The sequence below is a fragment of the Neomonachus schauinslandi genome, chromosome 10 (assembly GCF_002201575.2).
Source record: "Neomonachus schauinslandi chromosome 10, ASM220157v2, whole genome shotgun sequence".
NCBI classification, from domain to species: Eukaryota; Metazoa; Chordata; class Mammalia; order Carnivora; family Phocidae; genus Neomonachus; species Neomonachus schauinslandi.
Window position 1 is genome coordinate 93,367,679 of NC_058412.1, and position 15,320 is coordinate 93,382,998.

A 15,320-nucleotide genomic window follows, 5' to 3' on the forward strand; every position below is an offset into this window, starting at 1 on the left:
TGGAGAGTGACAGGGTCAAGTGGCCAGGGAAGACCTCTCTGAGGAAGGACATCTGAGCTGGGACCTGAATGAAGAGAAGGGCAGAGAGCTATGTCAAGAGACCTGGGGGTAGAAAATTCCAGGCAAAGGGAACACATTCAGCATATTTGGATATGGAATGTAGGGTAGCATTTGTCATGAGACAGGACAAAAACCTGGGGACAGTATTTCCCCAGTGTTTCAAGGAACATTACTTCTATGACATTGTCCTCAGCATCCCTTTCCTCCTCCAAAAAGAATTCCACTGTCTAAAGACAATTTCCTAGTATAGGTGCCTTCTAGAGTGACACGGTTATGTATTAAAGACCGAGAAGTACTAGCATAAAGAATATTTAACCTTGTTTATGCATTTACCCAACACTGGCCCATGGTGCCCTTTATTCCTATCAAGGTGGATGGAGAACAGAAACCATGGTGCTCACCGGCTCTTCTGACTCAGAGAAAGTTCCAGCAGCTCCCCTGCCATTTGGCAGGGTTCTAGGGCTGGTTCCTTTATATTCTAGTTGCCCTTTTAAACTGAGGCTTTTTTTCTGTGGGCAGACTCTGCTCATGATCCCTGGTACTATCTCTGCCCACTGAAGTTCACGGTTCCCTTCATTCCTGTGTCTCTGTCTCTCTTGCTGTTCTCTCTGTGGTCCCTCTATCATTTGTTGTGCTGTTCAGAAGCTGTTCAGTCAGTCCTCCGTCCTTCTTCAGGAGGAATTGCTCTGAAATAGCAATTGATTTGGTGTGTCCATGGAGGAGGTGAGTTCAGGGTCTTCCTACATCGCCATCTTGGACCAGAAGTCTACCCTTTATTCCTTGAAACATCTCCACATTTCCCGTAAAGGGGGAAATGCTGGTTTAAAAATAATGAAGCTCTGCTCACTGTCTTGGAGACACTCACCTCAAATTTCCCTTGTCAGGACTCTGTATAGTGACCTTGACAACCAGTGTGGGAGGAGAGGGAGAACCAAGAACCAGGTTTATGGTAGCACGGTGATGCTGGCCCTTGGACTTCATTAACAGTCTTTTCTTCTTTTTAATATACTCTTGGTTATATTTATATTTAGTACACTCTTGGTTATATTTAGTATACTCTTGGTTATATTATATCTATTTTACCTGTCTAGGATGTTCTTATACTTACTCTTATTAAAATGTTCTACCTTTTTGTTTGTTTCCCTGTAATATATCTGATTTGGCTACTAACTTTTATCTCTTCTTCCCTTTACTTTATTACTATGCCATCTTCATCATCCTATTTGGTCTTCCTTTTTTTTTAAGATTTTATTTATTCATTTGAGAGAGAGAGACAGAGAGAGCACAAGTAGGGGGAGAGGCAGAGGGAGAGGGAGAAGCAGACTCCCCGCTGAGCTGGAAGCCCAACGTGGGGCTTGATCCCAGGACCTGGATATCATGACCTGAGCGGAAGGCAGATGCTTAACCATCTGAGTCACCCAGGCACCCCCCCCCATTTGATCTTCTAATATGTTCTCCTTGACATTAATAGTAGGTTCATCTGAGTGATTCATATGTATATAAAGCTCAGGGCTTTATCCAGATTATATTTATTGCTATACTGCTCATAGCAACCCGAGGAGGTAGGCATTGCCATCTTCACCTCTGTAGATGGAGGAGAGCAAGGCTCATGGGGATGATGAAATGCTCCACCTGAGATGACAGAAATAGTTGGCAGCAGAGCATGTTATGAACAGGTCAGCTTAGACCCTGCCGTCACATACTACACTAAGCGTTCAACAATGCACTTCAAAAATTTACTTCAAAAAATTACTTTGACATTCCTTTTGAAAATGGGTAGCAAGAAACATGAGCACAAGCAAAACAGTTGAGAGGAGACTTTGGCTCAAGGGCCAGAGGTCAACACCATGGGCTCATCCACCCAGCTCTGCCCCAACTCCTGGATCAGATTCCCCCATTCCTGCCACAGCTCTACTTTCCACATCTAAATGCTTTAAAGTGGACAACTGCATGCACTCTGGATGAAAATCTCTACCCTGTACCCATGATGAAACCTTTACCTCTGGTGACAGAGCCTCATCTGTTGGAATGATGTTGGTTTTTCATCAGTAATAAGCATCTTGATGGAAGCATCATCTTGATGAAAGAAATACATATTTGAAAAACTAGATCTCTGCTATATAAAACCTCAGATGTAGGAGAAAGCTAGCCAACAGAGCATGTACAAGAAGGAAGAAACAAAGAGAAGATGACGACCAGTGGGGCTTAAACATAACTCCTCAGGTTGAACCTTATTCTTCACCTTTTGTCAACACTCTCTGGAAGGAGAGACAGCAGAGGGTCCTTATCTAGGAAACCAGGATATTTGCTTGTTATACTATACTATCAACCTGGCAATGATGTCATAACCAACCAATAGTCTCGTCCCACATGCCAGAGCATCAGAGGGATTCTCTAGTGATGAGTCTAAAACGTGGAGCCAGAACTGAGTAATGTATAGAACTGCTGAATCACTATATTGTACGGCTGAAACTAATATAACACTGTGTGTTCATTATACCAGAATTATTAAAATAATGACTAAATACACTTAAACCATGGAGCCAGAAACAAACAGTCTTTAGGATGGATGGGACTGTATCTGACACCATAGCCATTTCACGAGTTATTTCAGGCCCACACGAATTTTTTAAAGTAGTCTTTGACTACCTACCCATCTATGTTTGTGTGTGCACAATCACTGTGAGAGCTACCAGCGGCCACCTGTGGCTGGGCGTACCAAAGCTCCACCAGAAATGCATTGAAGGCTCGCAGGGCTCTTTTGAAGATTGGAGAATAAATGCTACAGTGTAGTGGTCAAAGCCTGGGCTGGAAGCCAGAATGCCTAAGTCTGGGTTTAAAAACTGTGACCTTGGACAAATCACTTAACCTCTCTGTGCCAGAGTTTTCTCATCTATCATAAAGACAGTAAATTAAATGGTGAGATGATAATGTGTGGCATGCTACTGTTATTAATATTACTACTACTTAGGTAGGAAGGGTCAATAAGAACAACTGAAGAACGTTTATAATCAACGCATGGAATGGAAGAGGTTATCACTACAGACGCATGAATCATTGCGCCGGTTGCCCACTGACCGCTGTAGGTATAAACTTTCCCATTCTGTCCACTATCACTGATCTGTTTAAAACTCTGCTTTCTTCACCTCGCTCTCTTACTCAAAAACTTTTGCTAGCCCCCCCTGTTTCTGGGATGAGCCCAGAGCCCTTAATCTCATTTTTAAAGCCTCTTTCCATCATTATCAGCAACAATAATACAAGTTGATCTATACTTTGTCCCTAGAAGGGAACCTCACCATCTTCCCTCCTTCTGCCTCTGTCCCTAATCCAGCACTGTAACTCCCTCAGTTATCCAAATTCCGGCATCCTTCAAGGCTCACTTCCCCCCCATACCCTTCAGTGGTTCATCTTCCCAGGCTCCTTTCCCAGGAACCTAATGACAGGGTCAAAACTGGATATCTATTGTCCACTTTTGTGTTAATGTCAAAGCAGAGCATGTTCCCAACCAAGGAATATACTCTTTGGGGACAAAGATGGAGTCCTGTGCTTCTATGTAACAAAGCTTAACCAAGACATTCTGAACCCTCTTCTCGACTAGACTTCAACCTTGGTCTATAAAGACTTGAACAAACACCCACATAGTTTCCCTGAGCTCAAGGCCACAACCTGAGGCTGACCCCAGCCCCCCTTGAAGTGCCTTCCTGAGAAAGCAAGGCTGCCAAAAGGATGTCCTACTTATTCCAGCCAACACCTGAGGTGGGGCCCTTGTCTCCCAGTCTCTTTGGGAGGGCAGGAGCCTAACTTCAATAAGCTCCAGCTAGCAAGCTCAGATGGGTTTTACAAGGAACAACCGCACTTCCCACTTCTTGTAGTTTTTCATGTCCCTGACTCTACTGAGGCTCTCCTTGCCCCCTCCCAATTCCCTCATTTTCTCTCTAAAAGGCCCAGTCACCTCTGTACAAACCAAAGTTGAGTTCAGTTGACACTGCATGCTTTTTCCTATTGTAATAGTTATTACCAATGAAAATCTGTCCTGACCACTTTAACCAGTCTGGCTTTGTTGACCTTTGATATCTGCATACCCTGCAGGCTGTAGCACAGGAGAAACAGTGACAGCCAATGTGGGCAGGGCCCTTCCCATCCTCAGGATATATGGGTATCCCACACGCACTGGCAGCGCTGAGGGGTGCCATTGCTAAGCCTGTTTTCCAGGTGAGGGACATGTGGCCTGAGGGGAGCCCACAGCCCTGTACTGACTGAGAAACCTGCCCAGGCACTTCAGTGCTAAGCCTTGGTTTCTCATCTACTAAACAGGCAGGGACAAGGACAGCAGGGAGGGTACAGTGCAGTGATACAAGGGACTCTCTGTAGGCAGTAAGCCCTCAGCAGCACTTGCTCTGGGGAGACTTCACATTCCCCTGCCACATCCCACACCACCTGGAAACCCCCCCCCCCCGACTGGCTCCTCCCTCCCCCCCAGCACTCAGGACCTCTGCTCAAAGAACCTAGAACACCCACTGCATTCCAGAACCCACTTCCCCACTTAACCCGCCAAAAGGGCACCGTTAACAGAGGGGAGCTTTTCTCCATAAAGAGTCCTGAATGATACTTGTTTGAAAAAACGAAAAAGATTCTAAAAGAGAATAGCCAAGAAATCCATTTCAAACACTTTGCCAAAAACAAAACCCCACATTGATATTAATAGAGATAATTGTTGTAAATAATTCAATTATTCATTATTATTCAATGAAGATAATTCAATATCCTAGTCCTTTTAACTCAATTGAGACCCCTATCTTATAGAAAACTCCAAAATCAACTGTGTACCATGGGCTTTTATCTACGTAGGACGGATACAAAAATAATACTCCATGGATATAAAAGCCCGAAATAAAGGCTCAGAGAGGCCCAAGGCCGTATGCCTAATCATGAGCCCTCTGCAGCCTACTAACAAAGTTATCCATAATCATACCTCACTACTAATTCTTCCGGGAAAAATAAGAAGAAAATATCCAAATTGTGGCATTCTAAGGAGTCTCTCCCTTCAGCTCTTCCCCAAAATGGATACAGTGGAACTTGTTCTGCCAAATGCATTCCTTGGGGTAACTGATAATTTATGATCTTGCATCAGCCTCAGTGCTAATGATAAAGTATGACATCAGCCTTGCAGAGTCTCAAATGGCATATGACAAAGTCCAGCCCCACAGAAACAAAACACTCCAGCTACAAAAAACAATTCATCCAGTAAAATGTTTCAATCCGAGCACTTTGAGGTGATGAGCACTGCCTGCCTCTGGGACAGGAGAGTGGCAACTCAATGTGAATCCATTCGGCACAGTACAGCCACGTGTCCAGCACCTCTGTGACCCACAGTATTTCAGGGCTTATGCCTATGTCAGGCTATAATTCATCAACATAAATACAATGGGAACAATACCATTTTCTGGGTGAAAAGCAATATTCTTTTATATCTTCCATTCAGGAAGTGGCTTGGAGGAGGCAATGATGTGCTTGTTAATGTAATCAGTTACAGAATATTTTATTTTACTTTGTTTGGAGGAAACAAGAGGTCCATCCCATAAAGACTGATTGATTGCTCAGGTACCTAAATGTCTATCAGTCTCTGACAAATGTATCAGATGAAAATGGTAGTAGAATCGAAAGCATGAGGAAATCAATAGCTTCTCAAGGACACATCACTTGGGGTGTGGGTGTCCTCAAACCCAGGGGAAGGCAAGGTAGAGGATGACAGGAATGGGATGGCTCTCCCTGGCTTCCTGGGAGGATATGCTCTTCTCGTTTCCACTATGTCAATTAGCTGGGCTTTCAAGATCATGATGCCTGGAACCCACAGACCTTTCCCAGGGGACTGGCATGGTCTCTTGGTGACAGGGAGACCCTCGGATTGTTTCAACACTTCAGCATCCTGACCACTTTTCTGTATAATTACAATCCTAGAGGAAAATCCACAGGCTAGCTTCCCTCCAGGGTGGGAGATGCGCATTGTTTCCTTGCCAGCAAAGAAAGCACTGCGAATTCACAGATGGAAAGTTCACACTTAAGGACTGGAACGACAGCAGCAGCAGGGACGAGCCACCTTTGCATTCAGAATATTGGCCCGGCCTCTCCTCTCCTGTCTGACGGTATTTTCCACATCCAGAGAGGATTTGCATTTCATTAGCTAGACTTAAACATGTACTGTTGAAAAAGTGATTCTGATGTTACTTGAAATGCCCTAAATAGTGTATTTCTTCAAGTCCGAGAGTGAGTGTGTGCCTGTGCTATAAGAAATCAGTGAATGAAGGAAAAAAACTCACAGAGAATCTAATTTAGTGGTAGTCCTAAAGAAAGCAGTGTATTTGGATTAAACCAACCTTTTACCATGAACACTGTTTCAACTTGAGGTAGGAGAACCTAAAGCCAGTCTTTTTCTTCAGATGCGGAAAACAAAGCACCTTTTTCTTTTCAAGATCTCTTGTGACCTCTAGTGGTCTTCTTTAAGAAAATCAAATCCATCATTCCTCCACCACATATTCCATTTTATGGAAGATGGATTTTGGAACCGTTTAGGTTCTACTCCTTGGAAAATGTCATGATTTTTTTTTTTTATTTAGAAAATGTCATGATTTTTAAAATGACGGAGGATTTTAAGCCCTAAGTGACTTCAAAGCATGTGCAAGGCCAGTAAGAGGCCCCTGCCGTTTATACGACCAGGATTTGATCCAAAAGTCTATCTTGGCACGCCGTCACTCCAGCTGGATTGTTAACCAGATTTTATTGGCTGAGTCACTTACCAAGACCCAAGAAGAGCAACAGTGAAGCTCCTAACTGCGCTATCCCTTCTTTTTGAATGCTTTAGGATTCTCATAACTTAAGCCTCAGAACGTTCATTCCTATGAAATTGCTCAGAAGTCCAACTTAAGTGAATTTCAGAAAAGCATGAGGATGTCAAATGCTTAATGAAAGTAATTGCTTTAAAAGGTGAAAAGTTCGTGTTTAAAAACCACCAGTCTTATGTTTTAAAGCCCTAAATTGTCTTTCATCTATTTTACATAGCAATAATGTTGACACAATCTGGTTAACCTTTATTATCAGCAGAAAAGCAGCACTCTATTTTAGTCATTTTACAACACTGACTGACAGCACATAATCCTTTCCTGGCAAGTCCTCCCCCACACCCCCCGAAAGACTTGAAAAGGGTAGGTTTTCCCCAAGAAAGACTATTCCAACAGTTTTTCGGTCTGAGAACATCTCAAACCCACCACTGAGTACTAATCAAGCTCACTGTAAAGGAGTGTCCAGAAGCAGCAATGCTTTATTTCAAATATTACACAAAATATAGAACAATTACTTTAATAATTAGTGTCTAAGTGGAGGGTCAGATTACAGCACAATTTTCCACATGGGTAAATCAAAGAACTGGGACTGGGTATTACAGCATTAATTCCCTGGTTCTGAACATGTTGCTAGGTAAACAGGGGAAGGATAATTACATCCTCAAACCCTTGTCTAGTCTAGTGTTTTAAGAACTGTGTTCTTCACTGTTAATTATCAGTGCAAGTAACTATTGATGAGACAGATGTCAAAAAATCAATGTGGGGGAAATAAGAGAAAAGAAGCAGTCTAAGAGGATGCACAGCCATGCTCATCTGACCTTGTGAAAAATCTTCTTTTTTCCTGCATCCTTAGGAAGGGAAATGATCTACATAAGTACATTTTCTGGCCACCTGAAATTCTACACCTGCTAGTATCAAAACTCTGGACAGAGGGCTTCTTAAAATGTGTCATACTTCTCTACCTTTCAACAAGGAAACCATCAATTGTCATAATGTCACCATTCCCTCATGAATTCACTACTGTATGCTGAATTGTCTTTTTATAAATGCCCCTACCTCCTTACAAAGTACCCACTGTCATCTCTTTGCCATCAGGACCATATTCCTCTTGTGGCTTGCTACTTGCAGATTTTCTGTAGGCTGAGCAAGCAGGATGTGCCGCCATCAGAGGCTGAAGGAGCAAGACCTCAAGGTCAGGAATTGGGAAGATTTAGTTCAGGCCAGGACAGTCTTGTCCCCTTGAAGGTTGTAGTCCATAACTCTAAAGTTTTCAAGGGCAAAGAAGAAAAGGAATGAAGGCCTGGGAAGAGAAACTAACTCAAAACCATCAGTTTACCACATGCTTACTAGGAGCCAGCACTGGCCTGGGCACAGCCTACACCTTTTCTGGAGCAACCTACATCCTGAATGGCAAGTGGGGCATCAGTGAGTAGATTAGCAAAGACGTCGACGGCCTTACTAAAAAATGAAAAAAATAGGTCATTTTTAGATATGCTGCCTCTGTACATGTCAGTTTCAGTATTAGATTTATATATCATTTTCTATTACAATAATAGATTATATAGAATTATCTAATTCTATAGGATTATCTATTACAATAATAGATAATAATACAATAACGTCTTGCCAAATATCTATGCTGGAACTACTTGAGCTTTAAAATTCCTCAAGAAAATGACAATTGCCAAGATCCAAATTTGGTATACTGCCTACACACTTTAAGAAAATAAGGACCTTCTGGGTTGGTGAATCATGGAGATTGAGGGAGAGTAGCCCACCCAGAGAGGGCATGGAAGCTCTGCTCCCTTTCCCCACACCTCTCCCTGTGCATCTCTCCCATTTGACTATTCCTGACTTATATCCTCTTAAAATAGACTGGTGACATAGTAAGTAAGAAAAAAAAAGTCAAGAAAACACTCTCAGAAATGTGCCCCCCTCACCTGCTGTTCCTATCTACCCTCCCCTCTAAAATCCTCTACTATGTACACATACATTTAATCATCCATCCAGATTTCTAAATTGGACATTATTTTAAATGCAACTGTTTTATTTCAGACAAAGCCCCTAAAACAGCACTCAAACCCACAAAATATTTAAATAAATGCAATTTAAAATAACAAGATATTGGCTTGACCTAACAGATTGGAAACAGTTTTAATAACTGAAAACATCCAGCATTGGTGAAATGTAAGGAAACTAGACTCCATTGGTTAGAATATAAATTGTTATATTTTGGTTGAATAATTTGGTAGCATCTATTTTTAAATCTTAGTATTTAATGCACTCTTACCCAGAAATTCCACTTCTTGTACCTATATTACAGAAAAAAAAATAGCATGAGTACCTGAAGATATACATACAAGGCCGTAGTACTACTTGTTATAGGAAGAAAATGAGGACAAATTTCCATAAATAAGGCATAATTAAATGAATATTAGAGCCACATGTTGAAATACCATGCAGCCATTAAAAAGAATAAAACTGATCTAGAAGGATGATGAACTGTTATATTAAATGAAAAATACAATTAACAGAACATATGATCATTACTATGTACAGACAAAAAGAGAGACAAAGAGAATACACATATACTTGCACATGTGTGTGTAGTTATATACTCACATAGAAGAATTCAACAAATAATTTTACTTTAAAAATTGTTCTAATTTGAAAATAGAATTCATTTTATTAAATGAACCCATCCTCCAAACTAATTAGCAAATGGAAGAATAAAATGAGAAATTTTTAAATGAAGACAAAAGTTCAGCAATTACTAGACTACTTACAAGATCCTAAGCAATTTATGTAAATTTCTCCTAATATAATAAAGAAACTGCCTACTTGTGAATAGTTTTACAATAAAACTCCTTTAAAGACTGTAATTTCGGGGGGCGGATCAAGATGGCGGAGGAGTAGGAGACCTGGATTTCGTCTCCTCTCAGGAATTCAGCTGGATAGGGATCAAACCATTCTGAACACCTACAAACTCAACAGGAGGTCGAAGAAAAGAAGAGCAACAACTCTCTCATCAGAAAAGCGACCACTTTCTGGAAGGTAGGACGTGCGGAGAAGGGAATCCGAGGCGATATTCGGGAGGAGAGACGGCGGGGGAGGGGCCTCCGTCGGCCGCTTCTGGCAAGTGATAGAGCCGCGGAGCACAAAATCGGAACTTTTAAAAGTCTGCTCCGCTGAGGGACCTCACTCTGGTGGCTAAGCGGGGGGTGGAACCCTCCGGGACAGTGTGGTCTCAGGACCCACGGGTCACAGAAAGACTGGGGGTGCCTGAGTGTGGCAGAGCTCCCAGGTATCGGAGCAGGGAAGCCGGCTGCAGAGGCGGAGCCCAGGCGCGGGCTCTCAGCTCGGGGTTGCCATAAACTGTGATCCGCGGCACAGTCAGGCCACTGCTCCTCCATCAGGGACCCAACAAGCGGCAGATCCGGGGAGACTCACCTTCCTCCCCCGGGAGGAGCCGCGCGGGAGTGCGCCGCAGGGATCTGCTGGGTTTGGAGACTCCACCCGGGGTCGGGTGCCAGAGATAGAAACGCGCGGTCACAGGCCGGGTGAGCACGGAGTGCGGCTGGAGACCGGGGAGACGGGAGTGACTGACGGCTTTTCTCTGGGGGCTCACTGAGAAGCGGGACCCCGAGTTCTCGGCTCCTCCGGGGCGGAGATTGGGAGGCCGCCATTTTCACTCTCCGCCTCCAAAGCTGTACGGAAAGCTCGCAGGGAACAAAAGCCCCGGAGAGCAAACCCCAGCAGATTACTTAGCTGGGAGGGGGCAAGGGCGGGGCAATTCTGCCTCCGGCAAAGACATTTGGAAACCACGGCAACAGGCCCCTCCCCAGAAGATCAGCGAGAACAGCCAGCCAAGACCAAGTTTACCCATCAATGAGAACGGCAGAACTCCAGCTCTAGGGGACTACTGCACATAGAATTCATGGCTTTTTTACCATGATTCTGTAGTCTTTCAAAGTTAATTTTTTTTTAACTGTCTTTTTTTCTTTTTTTATTCTTTTTGAATTTTTCTTTTTCCCTTTTTCAACCAACATCTTATCAATCCCTTTTTTTTAAAAAAAAAACATTTTTATTTTTCATTTTTAGAGTCATATTCTATCCCTTCATAGTAGTTACCCATATTTTTGGCTTATATATATAAGTTGTTCTCTCTTTAAAATTTTGAGATAGTTTCTTCTAACAGATCAAAATATACCCTAAATCTCTAGTATATGGTGTTTTCTGTTCCCCTGCCTGATCACATCCTCTCCCTTTTTTTTTTCTTTTTTTAAATCCTCTTCTTTCTTTTTTCAAACAACTTCTTATCAATTCCTTTTATAAAATTTTTTATAATTTCCATCTTTACAGTCATATTCCATCCCTTCATCATATCAACCCTTATTTTTGTACATATATAAGTTTTTCTTTCTTTAAAATTTTGGGAGGCACTTTCTTCTAACGGACCAAAATACATGCAAAATCTAGTGTGTGGCACTGATCTATGCACCAGCCTGATCATATTTGATCATATTCTGTTTTTTGTTTTGTTTTGTTCTGTTTTTGTTTGTTTTTATCTTTATCTTTATCTTTTTTTTTCTTTTTCTTTTTTCTTTCTTTCCCTTTCTTTTCCCCCTGCTTCAGGTCTTTTCTGATTTGTTTAGAGTATATTTTCTGGGGATGTTGTTACCCTGTTAGCATTTTGTTCTCTCATTCACCTGTTCTCCTCTGGACAAAATGACAAGATGGAAAAAATCACCTCAACAAAAAGAACAAGAGGTAGTACTGACTGCCAGGGACCTACTCGATATGGCCATTAGTACGATGTCGGACCTAGAGTTCAGAATCATGATTTTAAAGATACTAGCTGGGCTTGAAAAAAGCATGGAAGATATTAGAGAAACCCTTTCAGGGAAATAAAAGAACTAAAATCTAACTAAGTTGAAATCAAAAAGGCTATTAATGAGGTGCAATCAAAAGTAGGGGCACTAACTGCTAGGATAAATGAGGCAGAAGAAAGAATCAGTGATATAGAAGACCAAATGATGGAAAATAAAGAAGCTGAGAAGAAGAGAGGTAAACAACTACTGGATCACGAGGGCAGAATTCGAGAGATAAGCGATACCATAAGACGAAACGACATTAGAATAACTGGGATCCCAGAAGAAGAAGAAAGAGAGAGAGAGGCAGAAGGTATATTGGAGCAAATTATAGCAGAGAACTTCCCTAATTTGGGGAAGGAAACAGGCATGAAAATCCAGGAAGCACAGAGAACCCCTCTCAAAATCAATAAAAATAGGTCAACACCCCGACATCTAATAGTAAAACTTACGAGTCTCATAGACAAAGAGAAAATCCTGAAAGCAGCTCGGGAGAAGAGATATGTAACCTACAAGGGTAGAAACATTAGATTGGCAACAGACCTATCCACAGAGACCTGGCAGGCCAGAAAGGACTGGCAGGATATATTCAGAGCACTAAACGAGAAAAATATGCAGCCAAGAATACTATATCCAGCTAGGCTGTCATTGAAAATAGAAGGAGAGATAAAAAGCTTCCAGGACAAACAAAAACTAAAGGAATTTGCAAACACAAAACCAGCCCTACAGGAAATCTTGAAAGGAGTCCTCTAAGCAAAGAGAGACCCCAAAAGCAACATAGACCAGAAAGGAACACAGACAATATACGGTAACAGTCACCTTACAGGCAATACAATGGCACTAAATTCCTATCTTTCAATAGTTACCCTGAATGTAAATGGGCTCAATGCCCCAATCAAAAGACACAGGCTATCAGACTGGATTAAAAAACAAGACCCATCGATATGCTGTCTGCAAGAGACTCATTTTCGACCCAAAGACAGCCCCCGATTGAAAGTGAGGGGGTGGAAAACCATTTACCATGCTAATGGACACCAAAAGAAAGCTGGGGTGGCAATCCTTATATCAGACAAATTAGATTTTAAACCAAAGACTGTAATAAGAGATGAGAAAGGACACTATATCATACTTAAAGGATCTATCCAACAAGAAGATCTAACAATTGTAAATATCTATGCCCCTAACACGGGAGCAGCCAATTATATAAGCCAATTAATAACAAAAGCAAAGAAACACATCGACAACAATACAATAATAGTGGGGGACTTTAACACCCCCCTCACTGAAATGGACAGATCATCTAAGCAAAAGATCAACAAGGAAATAAAGACTTTAAATGACACACTGGACCAAATGGACTTTACAGACATATTCAGAACATTCCACCCCAAAGCAACGGAATACACATTCTTCTCTAGTGCCCATGGAACATTCTCCAGAATAGATCACATCCTAGGTCATAAATCAGGTCTCAACCGGTACCAAAAGATTGGAATCATTCCCTGCCTATTTTCAGACCACAATGCTTTGAAACTAGAGCTCAATCACAAGACAAAAGTCAGAAAGAACTCAAATACATGGAGGCTAAAGAGCATCCTACTAAAGAACGAATGGGTCAACCAGGAAATTAAAGAAGAATTAAAAAAATACATGGAAACCAATGAAAATGAAAACACAACTATTCAAAATCTTTGGGATGCAGCAAAGGCAGTCCTAAGAGGAAAGTATATAGCAATACAAGCCTTTCTCAAGAAGCAAGAAAGGTCTCAAGTATACAACCTAACCCTACACCTAAAGGAGCTGGAGAAAGAACAGCAAATAAAGCCTAAACCCAGCAGGAGAAGAGAAATAATCAAGATCAGAGCAGAAATCAATGAAATAGAAACTAAAAGAACAGTAGAACAGATCAATGAAACTAGGAGCTGGTTCTTTGAAAGAATTAACAAGATTGATAAACCCCTGGCCAGACTTATCAAAAAGAGAAGAGAAATGACCCACATCAACAAAATCATGAATGAAAGAGGAGAGATCACAACCAACACCAAAGAAATACAAACAATTATAAGAACATATTATGAGCAACTCTATGCCAGCAAATTAAATAACCTGGAAGAAATGGATGCATTTCTAGAGATGTACCAACTACCAAAACTGAACCAGGATGAAATAGAAAACCTGAACAGACCTATAACCACTAAGGAAATTGAAGCAGTCATCAAAAATCTCCCAAAAAACAAAAGCCCAGGGCCAGATGGCTTCCCAGGGGAATTCTACCAAACATTTCAAGAAGAATTAATACCTATTCTTCTGAAACTGTTCCAAAAAATAGAAATGGAAGGAAAACTTCCCAACTCATTTTATGAGGCCAGCATTACCTTGATCCCAAAACCAGACAAAGACCCCATCAAAAAGGAGAATTACAGACCAATATCCCTGATGAACATGGATGCAAAAATTCTCACCAAAATACTAGCCAATAGGATCCAACAGTACATTAAAAGGATTATTCACCATGACCAAGTGGGATTTATCCCTGGGCTGCAAGGTTGGTTCAACATCCGCAAATCAATCAATGTGATACAATACATTAACAAAAGAAAGAACAAGAATCATATGATCCTCTCAATAGATGCAGAAAAAGCATTTGACAAAGTACAGCATCCTTTCTTGATCAAAACTCTTCAGAGTATAGGCATAGAGGGTACATACCTCAATATCATAAAAGCCATCTATGAAAAACCTACAGCGAATATCATTCTCAATGGGGAAAAACTGAGAGCTTTCCCCCTAAGGTCAGGAACGCGGCAGGGATGTCCACTATCACCACTGCTATTCAACATAGTATTGGAAGTCCTAGCCACAGCAATCAGACAACAAAAAGAAATCAAAGGCATCCAAATTGGCAAGGAAGAAGTCAAACTCTCACTCTTTGCAGATGATATGATACTTTATGTGGAAAACCCAAAAGACTCCACCCCAAAACTGCTAGAACTCATACAGGAATTCAGTCAAGTGGCAGGATATAAAATCAATGCACAGAAGTCAGTGGCATTCCTATACACCAACAACAAGACAGAAGAAAGAGAAATTAAGGAGTCGATCCCATTTACAATTGCACCCAAAACCATAAGATACCTAGGAATAAATCTAACCAAAGAGACAAAGGATCTGTACTCAGAAAACTATAAAATACTCATGAAAGAAATTGAGGAAGACACAAAGAAATGGAAAAACGTTCCATGCTCATGGATTGGAAGAACAAATATTGTGAAGATGTCAATGCTACCTAGAGCAATCTACACATTCAATGCAATCCCCATCAAAATACCATCCACTTTTTTCAAAGAAATGGAACAAATAATCCTAAAATTTGTATGGAACCAGAAAAGACCCCGCATAGCCAGAGGAATGTTGAAAAAGAAAAGCAAAGCTGGCGGCATCACAATTCCGGACTTCCAGCTCTATTACAAAGCTGTCATCATCAAGACAGTATGGTACTGGCACAAAAACAGACACATAGATCAATGGAACAGAATAGAGAGCCCAGAAATGG

At 41.4% G+C, this 15,320-nt stretch overlaps 1 protein-coding gene across 1 annotated transcript in view; it reads right to left on the reverse strand.

Moving 5' to 3' along the window:
- Window positions 1-15,320, reverse strand: part of CFAP61 (cilia and flagella associated protein 61) — a 290,863-nt gene that overhangs the window by 256,508 nt on the left and 19,035 nt on the right. The gene's annotated exons all lie outside the window — the stretch shown is intronic.